Source organism: Sceloporus occidentalis, unplaced genomic scaffold (assembly GCF_023333645.1).
Source record: "Sceloporus occidentalis isolate IW3139 unplaced genomic scaffold, rSceOcc1.0.p SCAF_4, whole genome shotgun sequence".
Taxonomy (NCBI): Eukaryota; Metazoa; Chordata; class Lepidosauria; order Squamata; family Phrynosomatidae; genus Sceloporus; species Sceloporus occidentalis.
Genome location: NW_028316984.1, coordinates 132,907,694 through 132,924,359, shown reverse-complemented (window position 1 = coordinate 132,924,359; position 16,666 = coordinate 132,907,694).

Genomic DNA, 16,666 nt, shown 5'->3' with positions numbered 1-16,666 from the left:
TTCTGTTACACAATTCTAACCTTCTTCATACCTCTCCAAAGATTTATCATTCAAAATAATTGTTAATTTGTCCATTTTGGTCATTTCATATATATATATATATTTAAAAAACAGTCTTCTTCTGATGGTATATCTGAATTTTTTTCCAGTTCTTTGCATATATGATTCATGCAACTGCAATGTAAAATCCCACTGGCTGCTATTGAAGATAGAATAAAAAATTATTTGTTTTTCAGTGTCACATCCAGTTTAATCCATAGACCAGCATTTTCTGCGACAAACATATCAGGGCCATGTGAATGGCACATTCATGTATCCCTTAACACTTGAAGGGAAAGACAGTAACTTAGTAGAAGAGCACATGCTTTGCATGCAAAGGCTTCTAGGTTCACCCTCTGGCACCTCTAGCTCAAAAGGACAAGTCAGCAGGTGATGAGAAAGGAGCCGGAGGGAGAGCTACTGCCATCCAAAGTAAACTATGTGAATCCAGAAAGATAAAAATCACATGGTCATGTGAGAGAAGTTCTGATTGGGTCCCTCATGTCTTGTTTCATCTGATCTTTTTCCCTGTACTTGTTTATTACAAGAAACTGACCACAGCAAATATAATGGCCACATAAAGTACAAAGATCTTGGTACTGTGTGGTACTTTAGCCAGCTACACAGTGCATAAAACATATTTCTTAGATGCATAGAATCACATCTCTTAAAAAAGTTGAAAGGATAGCATTAAGGTTACTGGATGGATGGAACATAGTGGAATATAAATATGACTCCCACATTTGTGGGAATATGCTCCTGGATATGTTTATGGAAATGTGAAACTGAAAATAGTAGCAAATATTAGTGAAATGAACAACTTCCCATGGAAGCATACCATAGAATTGTGCTGGAGAACTTAGAAATGCCCAGAGAGAACAAATCTGATAAATGAAAGCATAACAAATATGATAAATAAATATTGTTCACCACCTTGAGACAGATAGTAAATTCAAAGATTCTGATCCCCTGTCTTGGCTCCCAGAAGTAGGTTGGATTAGAAACTTAATTGTTGGTATTTTATCTATTGCTATTATACTCATATGTTTACTATGTTTTGTACATTGTCTCACAATGTAACATCCACGGAGTTTAACCCAAGAGGCCCAGTTCCCCATAACCTGCTTCAAGGAGTTATATTAATGGTCTTACTATTACCTATGACCACAGGGAGGAATTATGATAAAAATAATAAACAAAGCCCCTTGTCTTAGTCTCAGATCTCTATTATTTGGAGATAAAAGTGTCACTAAAACATAGATGACTTTCCCCCCACAAGACCTTTGATTCTCACACTTCTATCGTCAGCCTGAATGTTTTAACATATAGATGAGAAAGAGGAGCTTCCTCTTTGGTTTATATCTATAGGTGTTACTCTCTGATCTATAAGTGTCCCTTGCTCAAAGGGACGTATTCTGAGGTAACACACCAAAGGTTCCTGTTGATTGAATTTCCTACTTCTTGAACATTCCACCTGATATAATAAATGAATCAAAACAAATTAAAGACATTTCTTTGGATGATCTAAAAATGTTGATATATGGCTTGCTGGAGGGGAATGTGTTTTGAACTAAGAGGATGTGCTTTGATCTAAAGGGCTAAAATTTCTTTGCTTATGTGAGAAAATGCAAAGAGTATATAAGGTAGGCTCTGAAACCATCTGTTCTTTTCACTTTGGATCTCACTTTCAAGTGGGGACCTTTATTTCTGCTGCAGAAATAAAGTTTTTTTTCTTGTTCATATTGTGACGTCCAGCAATATTGAAAAATTAAATGAAATGAAATAAAAATAAATCTCTGTGCCTATTTTTGTGTGTGGAAGACTGCAGATTTTTGTACAATTTTTCGGCGTGTAAGATTTTATTCTGCAAGACTGCTGATTTTTGCACAGGTTTTTTTTGTGAAAGAGTGCTGAGTTTTGTGCAAGACATTTTGTGTAATATTTGTGTTGTGAAAGAATGATTTTATGCAAAGATACAGCAGTCTTGTGCACAAAACACATGTGATTGTCTGGAAACAAGCTTCTTTGTGTGTGCAAAACACCACAGTTCTCATGCAAAAAGTCCTATACATTTCTCCACAAGATAATTTCCCAAAACATTTTGGAATGTGAGAATATTGGGTGAAAACTGCACAGAATTCTTGACACTGCATTATTCTTCCCAACTGGGTTTCCTAAACATAAGGAGGCCTTTTTTTTGGCCAAGAAACAAATAATGTTGATATTCTTCCCCCCTTACATCAGTCTCACTCTCTCCCTCCCTGTGTGTGTGTGTGTATAAAATATCATTAGGATACGGCAGAAATTCAGGGCGTTGTATTTGCATTATCTTATATTTGAAATATACTTTCTGTCCATCTCTCATGATCCATCCCATTACTTCTGTGGGTGAAAATGTCTGCTGCCCAGTCTGCCACTTATACTCATTATCCTTTTACTTCCTGTCAACAAAAATCTGTATAATAATCACTTGCATAACCTGTTTGCAAGCAAAACCAGAGATTTTATGGCACAGCAAACATTGTTCTATTACTGTCTTTTATACTGTGTAAATATGAGGTAGCTTTTGCTTTAGTAGAGTTTGAATAGAATTGGGCAGCACTTGTTAATGGTAGCACTGAAGAAAATCCATTGCTTAAAGGATTATTTAATGACTTGATTTCAAGTAAACACAAAGAATGAGTACCCATTATTTTAAAATACTGCAGCCGAGATGGTAATAGCATGCCATTGGTGAAATACCCATTGATGAATGCTATAATAATATCTAGATCACAAAAGGGATGATATCTGCACATTATACATGTGGGGGCATAGAAAATTGCCTTACACTGAGTCCATCCACTGTCTATCTTGCTCACTATTGCTTACAACAGGGATCAGGAATGTGTGGACCTCCAAATAGTGACCTGCTATTCCTATCACCCCTGGCCAACATGAACAGTGGTGAGAGATGATGGGAGCTGCAGGCCTAGAATCATGGGAAGGCTGCACATTCCCCATGTGTGGTTACAAGGACTGGCAGACACTTTCACTGTTTTCAGAAAAGAGTTTTTCTTTGCCCCTTCTAGAGATATCAAGAACTGAATTTTTGCGATCTTTTTGTGCAAAATCCCTTCTTACATTCAGTGGAGGAAATGTGGAGGACACTTGTTGACAATACAAATAAGCACAAACACAGCAGAAGAAGAAGGAGAAGAAGAAGGAGAGAAATAATCATAACATCCCTCATCACTGCCCAAGTATATGATTAATACCTCAGCTTTTTACTTGAAAACACTTACTAGAAGTACGCCAGTGAAGCCTCTTCTGTTTTCCTGCCCATTTTTAAATGTCAGGAAAATTAGTAGCAGTACCTTAGTCCTCCCATGTTTTCTACCCTTTTTCCTGCTGTTGAAATTGTAGCAGCAGGACCTCAAGAGTGTTCCCCTTTGATTTCCTGCCCTTTTAAAATGATTTCTCCAAAAGTTAAGGGTGTTACCTTTCTTTTTTTTTTGCTTATCGTGAATTCAATATTTCACACCCTCTGACATTTCACAGATGAAAACTGAGACATATATGACAGTTCTTGGGCTGCTTCAAAAAAGGGTTTCTTCAAAGAAAGATTTTTAACTAGGAGGATGCTCCCCTTCTCCTGATTTTTACAATTCCTTTTGCTTACCTCAAGAAGCACTTTGGAATCACAGAACACAATATGTTGCATTCCAAAGCTAGGGAAGGCTGCAGCAGTTAGCTTTTGCCTGAGCCTACTAGGAAGGGTAAGACTCCGCCCCACTATGTCCTCTTCCTCTTGCTGGATTAACTGAGTGCAAACGACTTTTGTGCTTTGAACTCAGTTTGCAGCGTTGAAGTAACCGAGGATGAAGAGAGAAACTGGGAGGAAGAGAGATTAACTGTGACATTTTAAAGTGGGACTGGAGAGAATTCACTGGGGATATTCCTGCCAAACTGGAACAGCTGGAGAGTATGGTATTAAAAACTTTGAACTAAAAGTGGCCACTGAAAATTGGTAGATAGTCTCAGCCCAATTTTGAAGTGTGTACCTTTATGCCCTGCTTCCACAGATATAGAACCACTCTCCTTTCTTGTTATAGATCTGAGCTTAGATTAATTTCATCACTTAGGTTCATCTCTGGATGGTGCGTTGCATGTTTCAGAGCTGAACCCATACCTTTGAAGGTAAGTCTGAGTGGAACTTGGAAAAGTTACTTTTTGGACTACAACTCCCAGAATTTGCCAGGAACCCCCAGGGGTTCAGGGAATTGTGATCCAATCTTTTTTTTGTAAGTTCTGGAAACTTTTCCAAACCATCAGATTGTTACTGAGTAGAACCAGGTTCTCTTTATGTGTATACTTGCCTTCAAATCAGTTGTCAACATACAGTTACCCCATGGATTTCGTAGGGTTTTCTTAGGCAAAGAACACTGGTTTGCTATTTCCTTCATCAAATTTAGCCTACACTAGCTGGTGTCCCTTGGTAGTCTTCCACCCAAGTACTAACCAGGGCTGACCCTGTTTAGCTTCCAAGATCAGACAGAATCTGGTGCCTTCAGGGTATTTTAGTGGGTATGTTTTCCACCAGATTAGCTTGAGCCCTGACACCTTTCTTTTTCTTTTTCTTTTTCTTTTTAAGTCAACCATTCGAACCTAGAGAAAAACAAAAAGGCAATAAAGTTGAGGTTATTATGAAAGTGATTACAATTGCTGCTGCTCTCAGGGTGGATGCAGGTGATTGGTTCAGATGTTTACATGAGGTGCATATTATGATAAAGCACTCCAGGGATACATTGGCCCATATAACAAAATGTATTCTGAACCTTTGTGAATCTAGGTAGATTGCCTAGGGAGAATTAAAAACCAGGGAGAGAGCCCTGGGTCATGGAATGAGGAGAACATGTTTACCTAAGCAATTGTTTAAAGAAAAGAGATATGAGATGCACTAACTAACATTTGAATAAACTCAGTAAGCAAAGGAAGGGTTGTTGTTGTTTTTGAATCTCTGGTAATGCTAACTAAGAGAAATGCAATTGTTTTAAGAGAGGAGGAAAATGTTTCACTTGGGACAGTTTCCAGAGAGAGGACTATTCCCCACGCTAGCTATTATAAGGCACTGCACAGCTAATCCTCTTTATTCTGTTTAATGGATTTTCCATTGTAAGAAAACAAGTGAAAGAAGTTATGAAAAAAACAAGACGCTATGAATGGAGGATAGTAATGTCTGGCACTCCTGTTTAATGCAATGGATGAAGCAGGGTGATGGAGGGATACCGGCCTCCTTTAAAATCACTCTAAAACAGCTATGAGAGTCTGTGCAAATCTTCTGTAAAATGGGAGCCACATAGGTGCAGCTCATTTGGGGAGAAAAGAATAAACAAGGTGAGAATAGAGTTGCAATCCTACCTACTCATTCTTGGGAGCACAGTGCTGGTGAGCAGTAGGAATTACTTCTGAGTAAATATGCATGGACACAGTGTAATATACTTTCCCCCAGATCAACTGGTTCTCTGTTTCACTGATCAAGATTAATTTGGATTAATCCAAACCAAGGGCAGTTAGAGAAATTCAGTTTACCAAGACATATTGAGAACCAGAGCGTCATATTGAGAACCTATCACTCCTAGAATCCTCCAGTCATCTACAAAGTAACTTTTCCAAGCCATGGTATGAAGGCACAAGATGTAGCCACTTCTGACCTGAAAGAGGTGCTTGGGAAACTTGGCCTAAATCCAGTTGTTAATCTCCAAGTAGAGTAGACCTATTAAATTAGTAGAACCTACATAAGTGCTAAGGATTGGAGCACAGCTTTGGCGTGGCTTCCAGCCTCTTAGGACGCATACATCATTTAAATAGCATACCTCCAGCATGACTCAAAGCAGCCTTATTTTGGCCTGTCTGTTCGAGCCCTTAGAGAGTCAACTTGGTGGAGTGGTTTGTGTCCACAAACCTGGTCCTAGAACTCTAGGAGGCTAGGGCCTGAATTCCTGCTTAGGCATAGAAACCCTTTGGCAAGGGTAGGCAATGACAAACTTCCTCAGAATAAATCTTGCCAAGAAAACCTTTAGGATAGACTGATGGTGGTCAGTCAGAGTCAACTCAAAGGCATCTAACAAAAACAACAACAGACTGTTGATTTACCAAATTGTTGTTGATTCAATGGATTTACTCTGGTTGGGACTAACAAACTCGATTTAGATCCATGTGCATAGGCCCCTGAAGTGGAAGACTGGTGGCATGGAATGGAAATGAGTTTAGTTAATTAGCCAGGTGATCTTTTGATAGTCTGCCAGGGAGGAATGTTTTGTTTATCTTGGGCTGCAAGGCTTTCATATCTCGAAGAGTTGTATAGAGAGGAAAATTTTAGTAGCCGCATCTGGAAATACAGAATACCATTTCTCTTCTACAGAATACAAAATCTAGCATTTTCTGAGCCTTGTCCTCCTTTCTATCTGGTCACCTGCCCTAGCAACAAGAAGCCTTCAAGAGACCACAGTGAAGGATTATTATTATTTTGTTACATCCACATAGGAGGAGGAGATATTTGCCATCTACAAAGCTTTTGTTGTTTTCTTTTCCTGAGGTTTCCATGGCATTTAGCTGGGAGTGAAATAGCTACTACTCCTCAGCTCTCATACTAGCTAGGGGCTCATTAGTATTTAAATCAGCTCATAAATATTCTACTTGGATTTCATGCTTAAGTAAGCCTGCTATAGACCTGACACCATGCTATCATTGCATTGCCCGTGGTGTCATCATTTTTCTCTTCCTCTCGGGTGAAAGAAAGATCCCACAGGAGGCTTGGGGTACTCCTGCCCCACTCAGGCTTATATTAGCTTCCCCAACTGATTGGCATTATACTTCCCATCTCCATAGGGTCACACTCACAACAGATAGAAAAATTGTCAGGTACTGATGTTTTTGGAGTGGAGATTGAGCTGATAGGAAAAGATGCCCTAGCTGAATTCATCATCCCAGTGTCTGTTTATGAGTTCTAACAAACTCACATCCCAGAAAGCAAGCAAAGCATCAGCAATGGGATGCCATAGGAAGGAAATAGAAAATGGGTAGCCCTGACAAGGTCCACATGCTTATTTTAACTGGAACCTGGAGAATTTACTTGGTTAAATTAACTTGGTTTAAAAAAAACACCACCTTCTCTCAGGTCTGGTTTTAGCTTTGGATTCCAATATATCATTGCCTGCTGACTACATATCTAGCACAGTTGTAGCCAAATTGAAACAAGACCTGCCACAGAAAAATCCTGTAGTTTTTCTGATAAAGAGGGAGTAGGTTCTGCACCTCTGAAATTCTGTATGGTTGTGCATAAGTGTGAAAGAAGGGAGAGGGCTGTACTTTAGAGAATGACTACCACATCCTTGCATGCCAAAGGCCCCAGTTACAATATCTAGAATATCCAGATACAGGAGGACACAAACCCTGAATTTCTAGGATAAGTTGCTTCCAGACAGTGTAGAACTGTAGCTCTCAATGTTTGGTCATCCACATTTTTTTAAAACTTGAACTCCCAGAACTCCTTGCCATTAGCAGGGTTGGTTCAGGCCTCTGAGAGCTGAGGCCATGTTGGGCATGGGTAGTGAGAGCCAAAGTCTGACACACCTGGAAGTGGTGCCAGTTCGGTGGATGGCTGGTACAGAAAATTCAGAACTACATGGGCCAGTGGCTATAGGGTTCAGTGATCTCATGTAAGGCAGCCTTTTAGGTCACCATAGCTCACCATAGCTCATAGTGGACTCTCTTGCTTGATCACCTGTGTCCGGATTTTCATCTGTGAAATACTGTACAACGTGCTTAAAGCAGGGCCTCAGGCCTTTCCCCATCCTGTTGCCTGAAATCTTTGAAGGCGATATCTTAGGTCATACATGCAAAAGATTTATTCTGTTATTGAGCTATGATGACCTAAAAGGCTGCCTTGCATCAGATCACTGAACTCTATATCCACTAGTCCATGTAGTTTTGAATTTTCCATACCAGCCATAGCAAAAGTTATTAATGAAAAACAACACACAAGCCAGGTTAGGCTGGAGCAGTTGCTTTTGTCTGAGTCTACAGGATGGGGAAAATTCTGCCCTCACATGTCCTCCCATTCCTGCTTTTGCACATTGAATTTGGTTTGCAGCAACTGAACTGAAGGTAAAGGGAGAAAATGAAAGGAGGGGAGAGAAGCCAGGACATTTTAAAAGCAGCCAAAAAACTGAATGATAAAGGATTAATTGTGACTGTTCCTGCAAATCAGGAAAATTGGAGGGTATGCTAGAATGCTACTGTCAGTGAGAACAGGCAATACCAGACTAAACAGACCAATTTCCTGAAAGCAGGTTCATTCAAAAATCCTAGAAATCTGAGGATCTGCATATTGCATCTTCTTTGGTATTATAAAAGCAGGAAAAACTCAGTTCTTTGAATTATTCTACCAGGAAAAGATAAAAGAAATGTATTCCAATTGAATGTTCAGCAAAATCTTGCTCCCCTCCCCCTTTTGAAAAAGTCTAGTTTCTGCAAACAGAAAAAATAGGGGTTTTTTCCCCAGCTTGTAATCCTCCCTGAGATCTTGCTGAGATTAGAAGACTAGAACCATGAGCAAATGAGCCAAGATAGCATGGGCCAAGCCTCTGCTATCCTGGCCTGGGTCCCAACCCAGATTGATTCAAAATGCAAAAAGATTTCAACTTCAATTCCACTGGCTATAAAATAGGTGGGTGGAGACGGGTGGATGTTTACATCCATTCCTGTGCCACAGATCCTCTATCACTGGAAGCCTCTTAACTCCCTCTACCATTGCTGCAAGTGAGAAGACCTCTGTGACCATGTCTGATGTGAAAACAGGGCACCTGGCTGCACCCAAGTCGCTAGGCGCCCTATTTCCACATTAGATACAGTGACAGGGGTCTTCCCACTAGTGGCAAAGGAATGCACAGGACTGCCTGATCTGCTAGGATTTGCCATCGAGTTTCCACAAAACTCTGCAGCAAATGGCAGTACATTTTGACCTGTGCTAAGGCCTGTCTGACACAGGATCAGGATGAATTCACCAGTCCAGATCCATATCTGGTCTGCCAGATCCTGGCCCAATTCCAGCCTGGGACTAATGCCCTGCATTGCCCAAACAGGGCAACACAGAGCCAGGGGAACACAGGCATTTTGGCTTATGCAGAGAGCCCGCTGGCCTGTCAGTTTTCCATATCTCCATTATAGATGATGGTCTCATATTCTGGAAAACTGTCACTCTGTGGCCTGAACCAGGGCTCACTGAGCAACTGGGAATATATCATCTATTATTATTATTATTATTATTATTATTATTATTATTTGACAAATATTAAAGAAAACCCTATGAAATTCATGAGGTCACCATGGTTTGACAGGTGATGTAAAGGTACACACACACAAGTTGATCCAAAGTCAGAATTTTATGACTTGTATCTTATGGACACTTGGCACACTTTCAGAACAATATAATCTGAATTATCACTGCTCTTGTAAAAGAAAACCGATGACACAACACTCCACTGGCACAAGAAAAGATGCCTTTTAAAAATGACTATAGGAGGCTTTGCCAACTCTGCTACTGAATCATTTTGTGATAACATGTCTGACAGAAAATGTTAATTTTCTAAAGATCATTTTAACCATCTTTAATATCATCTGATTTTAAAAATTAAAAATCCTAGCTAATATCTACAGATAGTATTTGCAGCTATGAACAAGCAAAAATGCATAACTTAAAGCAATGTTACCTGTTGCCCAAAATGTGTGTTGTGACAATAAATGGGAGAACGTATTGACTGAGTAGAACAATACACTTCACATTAGAATCTCAACTTTCATTGTTGAAAGGGTATAGTTCTAGGCCTCATGCCACAGAGCTCCTCATTTCTCTTTCGCCATATTTCCACAGAACTAATTGCAAAATACTTGGTTATCTGTCTATCTCTATTTAAATTGACATATCTCATTTTCTCTGTGTTGTCTTCTAAGTTTATAGGGACACTTAATTTGAACCCAAGGTCTTGAAAAAGTCAAGAAGCGAGAGAGATGTTTTATGTGACAAAGCCTGGGTTGGACAACAAATGAACACCATACATGGCAAATTTGGGGACACTAAAGACCAAGAAAACCCCATAAAAGGGGTCACCATGACCCCATAGAGACAGGCCAAAATAAAGCTGCTTCGGGCCACTTTGGAGGTATGCTATTTAAATGATACATGCCATGCGTCCTAAGAGTTTGGAAGCCACACCAAAGCCACAATCCAGTCCTAAGGACTGGAGCGCAGCTATAGTGCAGCTTCTGGACTCTTAGGACACATGCATCATTTAAACAGCATACCTACAAAGTTGCCTGAAGCAGCTTTATTTTGGCCTGTCTGTATGGGTCCCATAAGTCTAAAACAACTTGAAGACACACAACAACAACAACAACAACAACAACAACAACAACAACAACAAGGAAATCATCCATAGAAGAAAATATGTTGAAAATGTGATGAAAACATGAACTGGTGGAATGTAGTAGTTTGAGTATTGAATTAGGACTCTGGGTGAGTGGGGTTCAAATCACTGCTTAGCTATGGAAACCGCACTGGTGACCTTGAAGATATCACACTCTTGCAGCTCAAGATGAAGGCGATGGCAAATGTCTCCTGAACAAATCCTGCTAAGAAAATCCTTGTCATAAGTCACTCTTTTTTGTTTATAAATTTTTATTTCAGTTTTAAAATTTACACATTCTTATTCATTCATTCTTTCAGTATTCATTTAATCAAGTCTCTTCCATACCTATAAGTCACTTGAATGCATATAAGAACAATAATGGATTCAGTAAACTGAAGTTCGCTGACTATTGTATGGGATGTCATTGTATGTTGGTACCTATAAGGATGAAAAATGAGATGGAAGGGATGGGAGAGAGTATGTATTTGCTTGTGCAATTATACTTCTCTTCTTCCCTCTCTGCATCATACACATTGCTGGAATAGCCTACTGCCACCATAGAGATGATTGGAAAGTTCCAGAAATGTATCTCTCTGGACTACAAATGTAGAAGGTATGCTTGAGCATTAAGTGCATAAACTGAGCAAGCAAAGAGGGGGGAAGGTTGTCTACTGGAGGTTTTCCATTGGTCAGATTCACCCTGTTGCCAGCCTCTATGCTACACATTTCATGCCATCAGTCTTTCTTTGTTGGCCGTGTTTCAACAGTTGACTGTTGGGAACTATCTAACAGGGCACAGATAATTCTTCTTTCTTTCAGTATACAGAACTCTCTTCTCATCCAGAAAGTAATTTCAAGAAACAGTTCTAGTTGTTAAGGTGGTTGTGGTCACAACTACTACATATTCATAACACTTTCCTAGAGATCACCACAGTTGCTGTTGCTGCTGTTGTTGACATACATTATTTATAATAATAATATAATAATAAAGTTTATTTCTACCCCGCCCTTCCATAGATATGATCAGGGCGGCTTACAAATTTAAAAACAGTACAGTAGAAAAGGAAAATTCAAATATAAAAGTTAAAAACATTACTACAAAATACAGGAACAGGAGATCAATAAAACACACGTGTCAAGGGCAAAGAAAAAGAAGAGTTAATTTACAGCAAACCGAGGTCAAAAGGGGAAAAAAAATAAGGGGCAGGAAAAAACAGTCTAACTAAGGTGGGAAGGCCAACCGAAATAGATACGTCTTCAGATTTTTCTTGAAGATAGCTAGTGAGGCGGCGGAGCGAAGCTCTACGGGGAGCTTATTCCAAGATGAAGGGGCAGCGATGGCAAAAGCCCTCTGAGAGGTCCGTACAAGGTTGGACCTAGGGACCTCCAACAAGTTTGTCCCGGATGTTCTGAGTGTGCGGGGCGGATTATATGGGGAGAGGCGCTCCTCCAAGTACCCTGGGCCCAAGCCATTTAGGGCTTTATAGGTCAAAACCAACACCTTGTATTGAGCTCGGAAGCGAATAGGCAGCCAGTGAAGATCTTTTAGGATAGGTGTTATATGGTCTGACCTGGAACTACCAGCGACCAGTCTGGCTGCCATATTCTGCACCAGTTGCAGCTTCCGGGTTTGGTACAAGGGTTGCCCCATGTAGAGCGCGTTGCAGAAATCCAATCGAGAGGTTACCAAAGCATGTACGACAGATTCAAGGTCCTTACGGTCCAGGTAGGGACGCAGCTGGCGTATCAGCCGAAGCTGATAACAAGCACTCCTGACCGTCGCATCCACCTGAGAAGTCAGCTGGAGCGACGAGTCAAGGAGTACACCCAAGCTGCGCACCGAGTCCTTCAGGGGGAGCGTGACCCCGTTCAGGACCGGGTGACAGATCTCACTACCTGAAGCCGGGGAACCTATCACCAGTACTTCCGTTTTATAACTTGCCTTTCCCCCCAAACAGGGACCCAATGTGGCTTTTTCTTCTTCTCTGAACTTTCTTTCTTTTGATATATCTCAGTCTACAGCCCAAACTACATGCAGTATTTAGCTGTGAACATTATCTTCCTGATCCAAAACATGAGAAAACCCAAATGCAACACTACAGGTGTGTGTGTGTGTGGGGGGGGGGACTCTTTCCTTTTTATAGCAAATGGATGGCTGAATCTGTGGATAAGGAATCCATGGATATGGAGCATGTACATTTCTAGCATGTACATTTCTATACCACTTATCAGTGAACTCAGCACTCTCTAAACAATTTACATGTTAGCTAATTGCCCTGAACAAGGTGGGTACTCATTTTACCAAGCTACGAAAGCCTGGAAGGCTGAGTCAACCTTGGAGCCCTGCCTGGGATCGAGTTCACAACCTTGTGGTTGCAGTACTGGCATTTAACCACTGCACCACCAGTGTTGACTGTAATCTGTTTCAACAAAATACAGTAGTTATCTATGGCAAAGCTGAGAAGACTTCAGGCCTATGGGATGGCATCCATTTTTTTTACTAGATCTCTAGCCTAGACCCACTAACCAGAATGAGATGAAAAAATAATGCCTTGTGGATGAAGTCAAGTACAAATGGCCTCCGGTATCTCGTGACTCATGTCCTGGATTAGCCTGCATGTGCAAAGACACAGCTCCAAATTGTAGATTCTAACTTTGCTGGGTTAATTGATTATAAACTACTCTTGCACTTTAAACTCAGTCTGAAGAACTGAAATAATGTGAGGACAAAGGAGGAAAATGGGATTAAGAGAGAGAAACTGGGAAATTTTAAAAGCAGATGAAAAAGTGGGATAACAGAGGATTAATCGAGACTGTCTCTCCCAGTATCAGGACAGCTGGGTGATATGGAACGATCTGCACTTCTCTTGATAAAGAAGCTGAAAACCCCAGTCTACCGATTGTTTAAGATTACCAACAAGTTCCAATCTAAATAATTTGTGGACATTTAAAGGGTGCATATTGCTGCCCTCTACTGATCTGAACAGGAATGTCCCTCCTATTTCATTTAATTATCAGGAATGGCTACAAAGTACTATTTTTTTTAAAGCAAGGATTTAGTTTTTAGAACACGAGACATAAAGAATTTCCCGCAGTGGAATGAATCATATTAATGACTAATAATGTGCAATTTATCATTGTAGTTTTTCCTCTGGAAAAGCTTTTTGCAGGTGTTCTAGACAATATAAGAGTCTGGCTGAGCTACCACTGCAGTTATTAAATCAAGAAATTGAAAATAAAGAATGGTTTGGGGAGTAGTAGCACCTTTTCTATGGATGGTCCTGAAACAGGTCTGTAATCCAAAATGGAGAACATTCACTTAAAATAAAAGGGCATTGGTAGCTTTCAGTTAATCCTAAAGAAGATTCAAATATAAGAAAAAATATTTTATCAAACATTTGGGATTTGGCATGGATAGTTCTGTTTAGGAAATGGGTCCATAGAAAGCACTGGCTAAGCTATACAATTTTTTTTAAACCCTTTTCTTGAGATAAGCCATAAAATGGAACTGGTAGGTGTAGGGATAGGGATATTGTAAACTGTAGTCCAACATTCTCTTTCCTGGTGCTCCTTACATGTTTTGGACAAGTGATATGAAGGTTTGGTGGTATTGATCCAGACAAATAGGAAAAAATATGTTTTTCTCCTTTTTTTTCAAAGTTTTTTTTGGGGTGAAAATTGAAAAAAAATGGATCAAGGAATAATTCCTTTTAGAATGAAGAATAAAATGTTCAAGGTATTCATATATTTGCTCCCTCCACATTATTTTTTAAAAATTATGAGGCACATAGACTTTATTTAAAACTATTTGCAGGAATGGTGCTCATAGTAGACTTCATAGACCTGTGCTGGTGCATGAGCCAGTCCAGGTTGAGTTTCCAAGAAAGTAACAAATGTAGCCAATGGGCAAAAATATAGCACCAACACATTAAGTAAAAAAAGCCAGTCCCCATCCCTCCCTCCCTCCCTCCCTCCCTCCCTTCAGATAGCCTGAGAAGCACTCTCATCCTGCAGAGAAGTGACCAGTGGGGTCCCACAGGGCTCTGTCCTGGGGCCAGTGTTATTCAGCATCTTTATCAATGACTTGGATGACAGAATTGGGGCACTCATCAAATTTGCAGATGACACCAAATTAGGGGGAATAGCTAATACTCCAGAGGACAGGATCAAAATTCAAAATGAGCTGAATAGACTAGAAAGCTGGGCCAAAGCTAACAAAATGAAATTCAACACAGGGAAATGTAAGATACTGCACTTAGGGTGGAAAAATGAAAAGCACAGATATAGGATGGGGGACACCTGGCTGAATGAAACGACATGTGAAAGGGATCTGGGAGTCTAAGTAGACCACAAATTGAACATGAGTCAACAGTGTAATGTGGCAGCTAAAAAGGCCAATGCAATTTTAGGCTGCATCAATAAAAGTATAGTGTCTAGATCAAGAAAGGTAATAGTGCCACTATATTCTGCTTTGGCCAGACCCCACCTGGAATATTGTGTCCAGTTCTGGGCACCACAATTCAAAAAGGACATTGAGAAACTGGAGCGTGTCCAAAGGAGGAGGACTAAAATGGTGAAGGGTCTGGAAACCATGTCCTCTGAGGAACGACTTATGGAGCTGGGGATGTTTAGCCTGGAGAAAAGATCATTAAGAGGTGATATGATAGCCCTGTTTAAATATTTGAAGGGATGTCATATTGAGGAAGGAGCAAGCTTATTTGCTGCTGCTCCAGAGAACAGGACCCAGAACAATGGATGCAAGCTACAGGAAAAGAGATTCCACCTCAACATTAGGAAGAACTTCCTGACAGTAAGGGCTTTTCAACAGTGGAACACACTCCCTTGGAGTGTAGTGGAGTCTCCTTCTTTGGAGGTCTTTAAGCAGAGGCTGGATGGCCATCTGTTGGGGATGCTTTGATTGAGATTTCCTGCATGACAGTGGGTTGGACTGGATGGCCCTTGTGGTCTCTTCCAACTCTATGATTCTATGATTTGCTGATTCTATGGAATAGATCATTACAATTCCTGGTTATAGTTTTCCATTCTCTATACAGGCACAACTTTGTTGACAAAATTGATGTGTACCTGTATGTTACATCTTTAACAGATAATCTGCTAGAATAGGGATTCATTCCTGCACCACTAAAAAGTAGCTTTGGTTAATATGTTTCAGCAGACTTTTTAATACAATACTAAGAATATGCACAAGTGAAATGAAACAACCAGTTCAGGAAAGATTTGCATAAGTAAAGAAAAACATTTTGAACCCTCAAGAAACCACTTAAAAGCCTCTTCCAGAATGCATGGGAAGATTTTTCTTTGGGTACAACTACACTGCAGAAATAATCCAGGCTGACACCACTTTAATTGCCATGGCTTCATGGAATCATGGGATTTGTAGTTTATTGTGACATCAGAGCTCTCTGACAGAGAAGGCTAAATGTCTCAGAAAACCACTATTCCCAGAATTCCAGAGAATGGAACCATGTAAGTTAAAGTGGTGCCAAATTGCATTATTTCTGCAGTGAAGATGCAGCTTTTCTATTATTAACCTCCACTTCATCTTATGATTTAAATTTTCAGTGTTGCCAATTTCTGGGGAATTCCCCAGAATCTGGGGAATTTAATTAATTTATTTCTGGGGATTTTGACTGAAAAATAATAATAAATATTGGGGAATTCCAGGGATTTTGGTAAAACATTCCAGGGATATATCTTCGAGGCTTGTTGGCAACACTGAAACCTATAGCTATATGCTCCTTTAACATGATGAACAGGGAGGCAGGCTTATATGCTCTCCCCTTTTCTCGCTCGTTTAGTGTCTAAAGCATATGCTCTGTAACGGATTCTGGAGGCAGCTGCTGTTTACCTAGCCTGTTATAGCCAGGAACAGGCTAAAATAGAATGCCCTGCTTACCGAGTTCAAGCTTTTATTGCATTGTTTACTGTGTACATGCTGCTGCACCTTGACAACAGTAAGCAATACCCCCAGCCTTCCTTCAGCATCCTCCCAATGCCAATGCTACTAAAAACTTCCTGGTAGTCAGAGGACAAGGAGGAAAGAGGAGGCTGGCTGAACATAAAAAGACTTTGAAAAAAATTGAGCTTCTTTGTCAGAGACTTTATTACGTTAGGTATGTTGTTGTTTTGGGCCTTCATCATTTTTGACTTACTGCAAC